The following is a 13791-nucleotide window of genomic DNA, read 5'->3' on the forward strand; positions in this document are numbered from 1 at the left end:
GAAAATAAAAACTAACCTAAACTAATCTAATAACTAAAGTGGGGCAGGCCCACTAAAAACTAACCTAACCTAATCTAATACTAATAGGTAAAAGTGGCGCAAAGGCCTAAATTGGGAACTAATGGAAGCTTAGCCCACTAATTCAAAAATCAGCTGCCACTCTCTTTCTCGACAATTCAGCTCGGCCATTCCATGTGAATTCTGTTCAGCTTGCAATAGTTTCTTCCTTCACAACTTGAGACTTCAAAACACTTCATCAAGTATTTCTTCAAAACCTATCAAACACCATCAAAATTCATATAAGACCATAATTCATATAAAAAAGATGATATTTAACACGTATTAAGCACATAAATCATACCAAAATCCCCAAAATATATGCGTATAAATACGCCTAATCAAATCCCCCCACACTTAAACAAAGCTCGCCCTCGAGCACCAAAAAGAACAAAACGTCAGGGAATGAACAAAACAAGACTCAAAACAGCGAGAACAAAGCTTTGGCAACAATATGATAGATAATATTCAAAGTCTTGATCAAGATACAATCATCCACAAACCACTAACCATGCTCTTGCTCAAAAAATTATGCCATGTTCTTCATTCAGGTCAAAATTATGCAAATTCAATCCTGCCTTACCAAGTTCACTCAATTTCTCTCAAAAGACAAATATGGACAGAATTTATTCTCACAATTCACAATTTTATACCTTCAAACACAGCTTGCCCTTATGTCACTATCTCCATCAAAATATGGAACCAATGCACAAATCAAAAGGTCTTGCGATTTGGTTGTAATGGGGCTAGGGTACGTATAGGTGAGATAAACAAGAAAAAGGATCAAAGAGGCTCAATATGTGACCGAAAACATGCAAATATACCAGACTTTCCAAAAATAAAACTCTGGAGTAGCTCCTCGAGATATCTACAATCCTCAAAAGAAATATGTTCAACTCTAACATAAAACACATAGGGCACAAAATGAATGAATGTATACACAATAAGCCCTTTATTTCCTTTGCACTTTTGCACTTCTTATTTTTTTTTTCTAATTTTTCCATAAAGCAATCTCATCTCTAAATGGTTGAAGCACTCATATCTCATCTCGTCATAACCTAGTACATTCACATGTTTTCAAGGGACTAAAGCAAGCTAAAATAGGCTAAGGCTCAATATATGTGAGTTTTAACAATCAAGAAAGGAGGAATTGAGGCACAAACGGGCTCACTAAGGGAATAGTGAAGGTTCAGATAATATGTTCAGGCCAAACAATGGTTATTCCTAAATGTCTTATCATTTTCATGCATTAAGTTCTCAAACTCAGTTTTGACTATGGCAACAGGGCAAACCAGAAATTCAGCATTAAAGTTCGAATTAACACTCATCAATGAAACAATAAGAGCTAATCATGTGTGCTCATTAAGGCTCAATCCTCACAATTTAGTAAGCTTCAAGTATTTTGCACGTTTTTCTCATACAAGAACACCTACGAACATATGCACAATATTATCACAAGAACAACAGCCTATCATACCAAATCCAATATCCTAATCTTAACTCTTCACTTCATCCATCATAAAATTGTCAAAGGACTCGAAACTGACTCGAAAACCAAAAGAGCAACAAAACGAGGACAAACATAACAAAGACACCCCCACACTTGGACAACACAATGTCCTCATTGTGTGAGAGTATAACAGACCAAAAGGAAACGCAAGCAGACAACTAAAAGACAGAAACTTCAAAAACTAAAAGCAAAAAGAAAGAAACTTCCCTAAACTGGTACTACGAAACCGGAGGTGGTGGCTGCTGTGGATTCCGGATGGGCTTTGTGGCGGTGGCTGTGACAAGGGTTCCGGTGGCTAGAAGTGGAGGGCTCGCGCCGGAAGATGGTGCGTCCTTGGTGTGCTTGACGGGAAAGGGAGATGGCGGGCTGGGCTTGCGGGATGGTGGCCGCCTCTTCTTCTTAGGGGCCATAGTGGTCGACTGACAGTAGAAAAAAAATGGCGAGGATGTGGCGATTCTGGAGTGGGCCTCGGTGGAAAAGGTGGCTGGAAGTGCGCGGCGAAAAACTGACCGAAGAAGGCGGCGCTCGGTGAGGCAAACACCTCTGCGAGTCGATGCGGAACTGGGCCGGTGCTTTGGTGGTGGGATAGGGAACTAGAGCGGGGCGTTGGTCGAAAAAGGAGGCACGACGACGCTGCAATGGCCAAAAGAGGGGTGGTCGGCTGGAGCAGCGGGAATAGGGGGCAGCGACGGCTTGGAGGGAGTGTATTGGGAGGAAACCAACTTAAGGGAATTTTGACTTTAGTCGAAAACCCTAGTTTCAGAAATTTGCATCTTGGCCCCCAACTTTTCAGATGCGGCCCCCAACTTCACTTATCTTTCAGAATAGTCCCTAAACCTGCGAAAATGACCAAAATACACCCAAAATCAGCCAATTTTATATATATATATATATATATATATATATTAATTATTAATTTTTTTTAAAAAAAGAAAAAAAAAATAAAAAAAAATAAAGGAAAGAACAACTCGGGTTGCCTCTCGATAAGCGCCTTTATTTGATGTCCTTGGCTGGACAGAATTGAAGCACATTATTCTCATTCTTGATCAATTGAAAACCAAACTTCTTAGAAACCACATGAACATGATTGACCCATGCACTATCAGAAATTGGATAAATAATCCCTAAATCAAGCAATTTAAGAATTTCTTTAAGCATAACTTCTTTCATGACATGGTTCAATTTTCTTTGAGGATCCCTAGACGGCTTACTATTAAGCTCAAGTAAGATTCTATGCATGTAAGTAGAGGGACTAATACCTTTGATATCGGCTATAGTCCATCCAATGGCAGATTTATGCATCTTAAGAAGACTTACCAACCTTACCTCTTGTTCTGCACTGAGTTCATTGCTGATGATAACTGGCAGCGTGTCATTCTCTCCCAAAAATACATATTTCAGATGTTGGGGTAGTACCTTCAAGTCCATCTTCGGTGACTTCACAACATAGGGCAAAATCAGTTCTGTACTGGTCGGTATGGGCATCCTGCTTGACAGGTGCCGAACTGGAATTTTCTCCGTTGAGTACAGTTGCATTCTCTCCCAAAAATACATATTTCAGATGTTGGGGTAGTACCTTCAAGTCCATCTTCGGTGACTTCACAACATAGGGCAAAATCAGTTCTGTACTGGTCGGTATGGGCATCCTGCTTGACAGGTGCCGAACTGGAATTTTCTCCGTTGAGTACAGTTGCATGATAATCTCTTTAATGGCTTTATTTTCCTCTGTTTTGGTGACCTCCTTAGTAAGGGAACTGAAAATAACCTGCTCAAGCTCATCTTCCCTAAAATTCTCAACAAATTCCTCAACCAAAGGGTCAATAACATAAATCATAAGCACAGATTCAGGATCATCAACATGTTTCATAGCCTCAAAAATATTAAATGTGATAAAATCTCCATCAAATTCAAGGCTAACCATTCCACTATCCACATCAATTTTTGCTTTAGCAGTTTTCATGAATGGTCTCCCTAAAAGAATCAAAGATTGCTTAGTAAAAATCCACAGGAAAAAATCAAGTCACTGACCTTGACAAGGACATCCTCAACAACACCTTCGGGGTATGCAGTAGACCTATCAGCTAATTGAATGATAACGCGAGTGTCTTTCAATGGTCCTAATTGCAAATTCTTATACACAGAATAAGGCATGACATTTATGGACGCTCCTAAATCTAACATGGCTCTCTCAACAGTCTTATTACCTATAATGCATGGAATGGTGAACATACTAGGATCTCGACACTTTTGGGGTAATTTTCTTTGAAGAACAGCAGAAACATTCTCACTCACCCGAATTCTCGCATCATTCCTAAACTTTATTTTCTTAGAGCATAACTCTTTCAAGAACTTTGCGTACCTGGGAACTTGCTTAATTGCATCAAGCAAGGGCAAGTTTATTTCTACCTTCTTGAAAATTTCCAGAATATCATTCTCTTCTTCAATTCTCTTGTTCTGAGCCAGCCTAGAAGGAAAAGGTGGTGCAATCAGTGATTGAGGAGTTGAGACCTTAGGTTTTCCACTTACCTTAGAAGAACTAGGCTCGGTGGATTCTGGTGACTCCTCACTAATTGCATCGTTCTTGCCTTCATCGAACTTTTCTTCTTTATCCTGCTGCTTAGGCTGTGGCTCAACTAGTATTCTTCCACTTCTTGTAGTTACAACACTTGCATTTTCCTTGGGATTCATCTCCGTGACAAAAGGAAGTCGGCCTTGATTCGCCTGCAGCTTGTTCACCTGAGTGGCTAACTGCGTGATCTGTGTGCCCATACTACTCAACGCTGCCTGAGTTTCATGCTGGAATGCCTGATGACTCTGCACCATATTCTTCACAATTTCATTACTCTGGGCGAGGCTCTTCATGATATCGTTCATATTGGGTGCAGAACTCGGTGCAGGTCGTGCGGTATGGGCATACTGTCCAGCCTGCGGTGGATTTGGCGCGTACATCCCTGGCTCCTACTGTCTCCACCTAAAATTAGGATGGTTTCTCTACCCTGGATTGTAGGTGTTGGAAAAGGGGTCGTTTCGCCTTGGCCTTTGTGCATTCATCTCTTGCTCATCAGCGGATCCCATGCACACTTGTTTAGCATTATTATCCTGCAAAGATGGACAGGCATCAGTATAATGATTATTTTCAAAACAAATTCCACATTGAACGTGTTGAGTTTTAGAGACAGCAAGTCCTCTAACTAAAGAGGTGAGAGCTTCAATTTTCTCGTTCACGTTGGAATCTTCTGCTTTATGAACTGGCCTATAACAATCATCATCCTCATCCTCATATTGTTGGCCATTTGAAACCATGTCAATGATGAGTTGCTTTGCTTCTTCCAAAGTTTTATTGGTCAAGCTCCCACCACAAGCAGCGTCAACAATTTTCCTATCAAAAGAAGACATACCGCGATAAAAATAGTTAGTAAGCAATTGGTAGTCAGAAAATCCATGATCAGGACACTTGCGACACAGCTGCTGAAATCTCTCCCAATACTTGGCTAGACTCCCTGCCTTCTTCTGTTTAATGCTGAAATCTCTCCCAATCTCTCACTCTACCTTGCAAAGTATGAGAAAAAGTCAATAGCCTCAAATTATTTTCAGTAAAACCATGAGGGCGTAGAGTTGAGCAAACTAGATCAAATTCAGCCAGATGCTTGTGTGCACTCTCTCCAGGTAAATCACCGAACTTGGGTAGCACTTGAATGAAACCAGGTCTTATTTCAGAGTTGCCATTAATTGCAAGAAGGACAATGCACAAAGGGCGATTATTTCTATGATGGCCTAACTCTCTGATCAGTTGAGGTCTCTCCTATCGAGGATCCAAGATCTCTCTATCGTCCTCCTAATCCTTATCGTCACGGTCACCCATTGGAACTTCAATTGCTGCTTGATCCTCAAGACTCGGTGGAGCAGAATTGGATCTCTTTTTCCACTCCTTAGCTTGCTTCTTCAACTTTCGTGCGGTCTTCTTGATTTCTGGATCAAAAACTAATATACATGTACGAGAAGAACGTGGCATAAACTAAAAAATAAAATAACTAAAAATAAAAGACAGACTGAAATCAGTAAAATCCTGCTTAAAACCAATCCCCGACAACGGCGACGAAATTTGATGCGTCGTTTTATACAAAAAAAATCCGGCAGTCAGCCGGTATGCCCACACTGCGAAGACAACAGTAAGCAAAATCGTCTCCCAAGGGACTGGCGAGAATTTCTCTAATTAAAGCCTGCAATTAACTATGAAAATTGAGATTTAAATATAGAAAAAAATACTAAACTTAAAATTAAATAAATAAAATTCAAATAACCAATTTTGATAATGACGAAAAGATGAATCAAAACTCAACAATTAATAAAAGAATTCCAGCAATCAATTAAGCCACCCTAGCTTAATTATTCCGGTCATTGATGCAAAAATTACTTTAAATCATGCAAACAAACCTGTTATAACCACCGAAAACGTTTATGACGTGATCTTATTTCTCCTTAATTTTTCGGTAACCAGGAAGACGCTTCACTAATTACTACCTTAATCGACTGACAACTGTAAGAGACGCTCTATAGGTTTAATGAGCCGATAACATTAATATCTAGAGAAACCCGATTCAAAACCAATAAACTCTGACGCAGGATTATTGAATTAAGACTGCTTTTTCTTTGACCCTTATGTGTCAATTTATCACTAATCAAACCTAAACTACGATTATGTATGGCCGGTTCAATTGGCTATATAATTAATTCTAACCCAATAAATATTTGCAACTATCTAATGGATTAAAATAATTAATATCATTAAACATGGAGAATTGGATGCAAGCATAAAATAAAGTATAAGAATAATTAGATCTCACAGAATAATCTTGCTAGTGCTTCCCTAATCGTTGCCGGAATAAATGAATTTAGCTAGAACTCATAATTAAATAACCAAAGAAATAAATAAATAAATAAATTACAAAATAATGAAGAAAAATAAAACTTGAATTGACTCCAAAATTGCGTCCAAAATAGCTGCTGTTCTTCAAGTGGCGTGAATTGAGTTTTTTTTTTTTTTTTTTTAATGTGGCGTGAATATTCACTAATATATATATAAAGCTAAGGAAAATAAAAACTAACCTAAACTAATCTAATAACTAAAGTGGCGCAGGCCCAGTATAAACTAACCTAACCTAATCTAATACTAATAGGTAAAAGTGACGCAAAGGCCTAAATTGGGAACTAATGGAAGCTTAGCCCACTAATTCAAAAATCAGCTGCCACTCTCTTTCTCGACAATTCAACTCGGTCATTCCATGTGAATTTTGTTCAGCTTGCAATAGTTTCTTCCTTCACAACTTGAGACTTCAAAATACTTCTCAAAATCAAGTCTTTTTATCAAAACCTATTAAATACCATCAAAATTCGTATAAGACCAGAATTCATATCCAAAAGATGATATTTAACACGAATTAAGCACATAAATCATACCAAAATGCCCAAAATATATGCGTATAAATACGCCTAATCACTTCTCCATTTTCCCATGGTGATTGGAGCATTTTCCTTTACTACCGCTACAACATGAGCTTGATGCGGCTACTAGTCCTGATTTGGGAACTTCCCAGGCGGCGATTGTTGCTGCAGCTGATTTAAGACCCCCGTTAGTTGCCCAACTGAAGTCTCGAGGCGCTTGATGGTAGCACTCTGAGCCTCTACCGATCCTTAAATAAGAGGCCTGAAGGTTGGTGCTGCTGAGGTGGGTAGAACTGTTGCGGATGCTGGAAATTCCCTTGTTGCATGGGGAACTGCTGCAGGGATGGGTAGAATTGTTGCTGGTTCTGATAACCCATAGGCTGCTGGACTTGACAAAATTGAGAACTCTGCCCATGTCCTTGCATGTGACCTTTGTGCTGCCTACTCGAATACCCTTGTGCAGCAAAGACTTCTACTCCTCCTTCATAAGTACGCTCGCCCATTCTATGACACTCGTTGGCTACATGGCCATAATCACCACAAATGCTGCAACTCTCAACATTCGGTTGGCTGGTAGAAGGAGTTTCCACCTTGCTCATCTTCAGTTGCTGCAGCTCTCTCATCATGTTGGCCATCTGCTTTTGGAGCTTATAATTGGGTGCCACTGCACTAGCCTCTGCCTTTCTTCCACGGACTGTCTTTTGCTGGGAGCTCTCAGCTAAAGTCTTGAAAATTTCATTGAGCTCGTTTGTAGTCTTCCTTGCAATGTGCCTCCCACAGTGCTGTCCACCATGAATTGGACAGTCTGCACGAGCCCGTCATAGAAAAATTGCATCAACATCACAGGGGTCAGTTGGTGCTGCGGACGCTGGTGGATGAGCTCTTGAAATCTCTCCCAAGCCTCATTAATAGGCTTGTCAGCCCGTTGGATGAAGTTTATGATTTGAGCTCTGATCTCCTGTGTCTTGTGCTTCGGGTAGTACTTTAGCATGAACTTCTCACATGCCTCTCCTCAAATGGTTATGGAGTTGGGCGGCAGAGATAGCAGCCACGTCCTCACTCGATCCTTAAGTGCATATGAGAGGAACTTAAGCTTCAGCTGCTCCTCTGTGAGGTCCAACAGTGGGAAGGTTTGCACTTGGGTGCAGAAGTCTCGGATGAACTGCAGGGCATCTTCATTCGGCATGCCATAGAAGAGGGGAAGTAGACTTGAATAATTGGGCTTTAGGTTGTAATTCTTGACTGCAGTGGGGAGCACAATAGCTGAGCTCGTGCTCTCTATGACAGGTCGGTCAAAATCCCCCATGTATTGCACATTTCTTTCTGCCATAACTTCTTGGTCGGGATTGAAGTGTACGTCTTCTTCCTCTCGTTCACTATCTTGCTCGTGAATCACTGTTTCCACAAAGTCTCTCGAACTAAACTCGGACTCCTCGTCCAAGCTAGACAAGACCTCTCGAGGTCGTTGAATGTTATCGTAGTAAGGTGCTAACTTTCTCTTCAAGCTTCTGCGACCTTGCATACACAACACTAACAAATAAATCAAACGCACCGGAGAGAGAAAATAACCGAGTTAAAAGAAAGAAATAAAATAAACACGAAAAACAAATGTAACACAATCAAATGCCTAAAACCTTCCCCGACAACGGCGCCAAAATTTGACTCACCCCAAAACACCTAAGGGATTGACTCGCAATCGTACGAGGTCGTCCTAGTGTAGTAAGCTAACCCAAGTCGTCTCTCAAGGAAGGCTAAACAGGGCTCTAATCATGCTACGCACAGAAAATAGGAAATAAACCTACACACTCTAATCAGAAGTTTGGGTTTAACACTCACTCTCCAATTAACTAATGCGTAATTGAAATAAAGCATATAAAGTTAACTAGGCAATCGATAGGAAGTAGATAAAGAACACAATAAAAAGGCATAAAAAATAGGGCTCTAAACTAGCAATCTAGAAAACAATAATTAAATCAACAATCATAGGCAACGATTATCTAGGCAAGGGAAATAAACAAGCATCCAAACCTATGGAAAGCTTTAGCCATCCTTAATCCTAAAAAGCATGTAAACGAAAAGCAACACAAATTCAACGGAGAATTACACTAACAAATCAACCAACAATCTAACTATACTAATTAGGCGATAAAATTAACAAAGTATAAATCAATACTAAATATCATTATCAAAACGTGTTCAATTATCTAGGAAAAGAACAGCCAAGAAAGCTAGTAGAATTCAGTAAATCAATATATAGAACTTACAATTGATTAAAGGAAACGACGATCTAGCGTAATCCGAGAGTTTCTAATGTGTTTCTCCCTACCAAAATTCTAAGAAAATGCCGTAAAAACGTAGTTGGGGGCTGGCTAGGTCGAGAATAATGAAGAAAACCCTAAAAATGGGTTTTATACCCAAAATCCGTAACTACCGGATATACGTGGGCGGCGGCCGCCGCCACCTACCCCATTCGCAGCATGTTACAAATTGAAAGCAGGCGGGCGGTGTGAGGCGGTGGTGGCTGGTTCTGAAAGTCTTCAAAAATGCCTCTCTCACTTCCCGAAATGCCCAAGAACCTGATAACCTGCAAGGATAACACAAGTGCACGAAAAATAATCGAGCAAGTATAAAATGATACTAAAAAGCACAGAGCATGCTCGAAAGTGCATCAAAACATCCAAAGGTATAAAATGATACTAAACAACTGCCTTATACGTTCATTCCGTTTGGAGGGGGGTCAAGAATTTTTCCCGGAAAGAGATTATGCCAAACTTGCAATATTGGTGTTCATGCACAATTTGGTGACAAGGCTTAGATTTGAAAATGTTATTCCAAATGAGAAGATGTTGGTATTTCATAATAAGGCCCCTGCACCGGCTTTTGGCCTTCCTCTTCACCTCCATCCTCATCAAGGATAAATCATTCTAACTCTTATGCATCTCTATATGCAACTTGACTGGATTTATTGTTGGTGATTATCTTAAGTTCATTTTCCCAAACAAATATCCCATTTTTCAACAATAAATCTAAGAGTTGGTCTCCTATGAGTTGGTGGCCTGAATGGTTGTGATTGCCACATTCAAGCCACGACACAGTCATCTATCTCCTTGATTAGGTCTTGCCAGTTGAAATGTGCAGCAAATTCAATACGCACCCTCTTTGCTGTGTTTTCTCCGACTTCATTGATAAATTTCTTCATTTGTGAAGTGGTGAATGAGATTACAAGCACTTTCTGCTGGTGGTTTCCTCTTTCATTCTCATTCTCTCTCGACTGCCTTGCCTCATTGGTCCTTAGTGTTTGATTCATGCCTACCGCATACCTTGCTGCCTGATGAGGACTAAATCCTCCATCAGCGCTGTACTTAACAATATTGAAATATCTCTCTCAAGTATTATTATTAGATAAAGCTAACCAGGGCATGTTTAATTGAAGACTTGGGATAATAAAAGGAATCCTAAGCACCTGCGCAGTCAAGGAAACCTGAAGTGCTAGCACAGGTGAGAAATAACAGAGCTTCCGGCGTAGTCAAGCCAGCACAGGTGACTCAGACTAAGATCAATGTATGAAAGGGGCTTAAGTCCAATTATCTTAGTGAATGGGCTTGAGGCCCTAGAGCTTATTTACATGCCTATAAATAGAAGCTTAGTAGTGAGTTAGAGGATATATATTTTCATTCATCACTTGTAACATGTAAACACTCTTGATATAGTGAAAACACTCGAAGAACTGCCGTGGACGTAGGTCTTAATGACCGAACCACGTAAATCCTGGTGTCGTTTATTATTTTACAATTAGGGTGGGGTTTTATGTTTCATCACTACTATTTTCTTTGCTATTTTTTTTTGTTGCCATCCGCACTGTGATTGTACTGCAACTTGAATGACATTCATTGTTCTTCAATGGACGTCCAGTGTTTATGATTCGATTTCCTCCTCTCTTGGTTTTAGTGGAAAATGAATCTGCAAAAGTACCAAATTAATTAGATTTTTTTTTCTGTTGGTACTTTTGGTACTAATATTGTCATTTGTGCCAAAAGTACCAAATTATATATTACTCCCTCCGTCCCAACGAGGATACTACATATTATTTTTTGGGTCGTCCCAACGAAGATGCTACATTTCTAAATATGGAAAAAATAAGGGATTTGAATTGCATAATTACAACTAATTAATCACTCCCTTATTGCATTTTCTCTCTCCTACTTTATCACTTTATTACCTTTTCTCTCATACTTTATCACTTTATTCCATTATCTCTCCTACTTTATCATTTTTATTCTACACATTTAAAACACTAATCTACAACTCCTTAAATCTCGTGCCAAAAAGAAATGTATCATATTGGCTGGGACGGAGGGAGTATGATACAAACATAGTAAAAGAATGAAATTATTAATCATTTTTACATGTCCGTCTACAACTAGTCTGGTGCAATTATTTGTATACGTGAACATCAGCATACGGAGAAATATTTTTTATCGATTTCTTCCTCGAATAGTCTTTCCCAACTGTAGCAAAGAACAATATATCCAAGCCTAACAACACAGAATCAAATGAGTTAATTTACTTTTATTTGGAAAAACTAAAACAATAAGAGTTGAATAATATTTAATGATACTTACCAAGAGGGCAACATAGTTCCCGGTTAATTGTATATTTTTTTTATACGTGTGCCAAATTACATCTGATGCCGTTGATCGTGTGTATTGTCATTTGATATGACATGCTCATCCATGGGAATTCCTCCCATGTTGTTTTGTCCTCCAGAAGCACCCACAACCAATCTGGAATACCAAAATTCATTCTCTCGTACCCAAATAGCAAATCTGTAACTATCAACATCTTTGTTGCCTTGATGTAGTCAGCTATAATCTCGCCCAATTTCCTGATCATAAACATCTCCCTCAAGGTGTTGGGGGTAGTTTCATTACTTCCCAGAATTCTATGATAAAAAGAGTCTTTAGTTATGGTGTGATCTGCATATGGATCAAATTTTAATATTCCTGTCATTAGAAAGAAATCTACCTTAGAAAACCTTACTATATACTCATTCACGAAGAAGTACAGAGTAGTCTCATATGGTTCCAGTACTCCTTATACCTGTCTTGATATCAAGTAATGCAGACATTGGCCTGATCGTGATATGGGACGACAGTTTCAGGAAATCACCGAAAGCTGACTCTTTCAACTCCTCGAATTCATTTGTACCATCTAACACAATGTTTATGATTTTCACTATGTTCTCCTTTCCCTTAATGTTTACCTTGTAGGGTATGTCGATCATTTCATCGTGTTTGTAGATCCATTCTACCTTCATTTAGAAAATAGAAAACATATGTCAAAATGAATGAAAGGTTCAGTTTGTAATAGGCACTAGTTTACTCATTTGTATCAACTGTACCTAGTGAATGACACAATTGGCACGAATTTGCCCATTAGCAGCAATTGTACCATCATTCCAATATTCAAACTTCAAGTAATTTTCCAGATTCCAACTCATTTAATCCTCAATCACATTTAACATAAATGGACATAATTGTGCCAAGTGTACCTAGTGAATGACACAATTAACACGAATTTGGCCATTTGTACCAAATGTACCATCATTCCAACATTCAAACATAAAGTAATTTTCCAAAAAAATAATGATGAATTAGATTTAACCTCAACCATAACATTCAATCTTCATGCTAAGAATCCATATCTAAATGTAATTTCACATCTAAAAATGAGAAAATATAATGCTACAATTAATTTAAGGTTTTCAGATATTGCCTCAGCTGACAAATCTTCCTCATCTTCATCGCCGGACTCTTCATTGCTAGCTTCCTTATTAGGCTCTTCATCGTCGGCTTCTTCATCGGACTTCTCAAGGTTGGATTGTTCGTCGTTGGATTGAAGAGTCACTACCCTCATTGGGAATTCCATACTCTCTTCTTAACTTTCATTGCTGGAATACTCAGTTCCAGATCTTTATTCATCGGCTTCTTTCTCCTCTCAATTGATTTCGTTGCATATATCCATGACATTTTCACGAACTGCAAATCCAAAATCTGCAGTGCGCTTGCGCTTGGATTTGGTGGCTTTACGAGATTTAGTCATATTTGGTGTAAGGAATCGAGAAGACGAAGGTGGTTTTACGACGGTTGAACGACGAAATTTTTGGCAGCGGTTGAAACGATGATTTTAGGGTAAAAAGAGCGAGAGAGAAGGGTGAAATTTGGGTGGAAAAAAGGTATTTAAAAAAAAATTGTTCAAATCCCTATAACCCGTGTGCCCAACCCAGACTCGAGGCCCAACTTGCGCGCAACCCTAACCTGATCCACCCTAATTAAAGGCAAAACAATCCTAAAAAGTAAAAATGGCCAAAATATGTGTTGTTTAGATGGGACGCCAAATACTGAGTTTCATTGCTCAATATGACTATCTCAAAAGTTGACTCTTATTATTATGCTTTTTGTTAATTAGGTGGGGCCCACGTCTCAATTTATTCAAAATGTAAAGAAATAAAATTGATTTTGTGTTGAATACTTTTGTGGTAGCCTTTGAATGACATGTTATGAGACAGCAAAGGTAACCGTTAGGCTTGAGAGAATTATTAAAAAAAAACTCTAATACTTGCCCATTGATATTGGAGCTAGTCGGCTGGCAAATTTGCATGACTGCCTCATATTATTTTTTAAAATCAACCGTGTGCAATGTCTGTTGTTAATTCAAAAGGTAGAAAAAGCATAATCATTTTTATTGATTTTGGTGAAAAATTACAAATGTGTAAGGTTGTG

The sequence above is a fragment of the Salvia miltiorrhiza genome, chromosome 2 (assembly GCF_028751815.1).
Source record: "Salvia miltiorrhiza cultivar Shanhuang (shh) chromosome 2, IMPLAD_Smil_shh, whole genome shotgun sequence".
NCBI classification, from domain to species: domain Eukaryota; kingdom Viridiplantae; phylum Streptophyta; class Magnoliopsida; order Lamiales; family Lamiaceae; genus Salvia; species Salvia miltiorrhiza.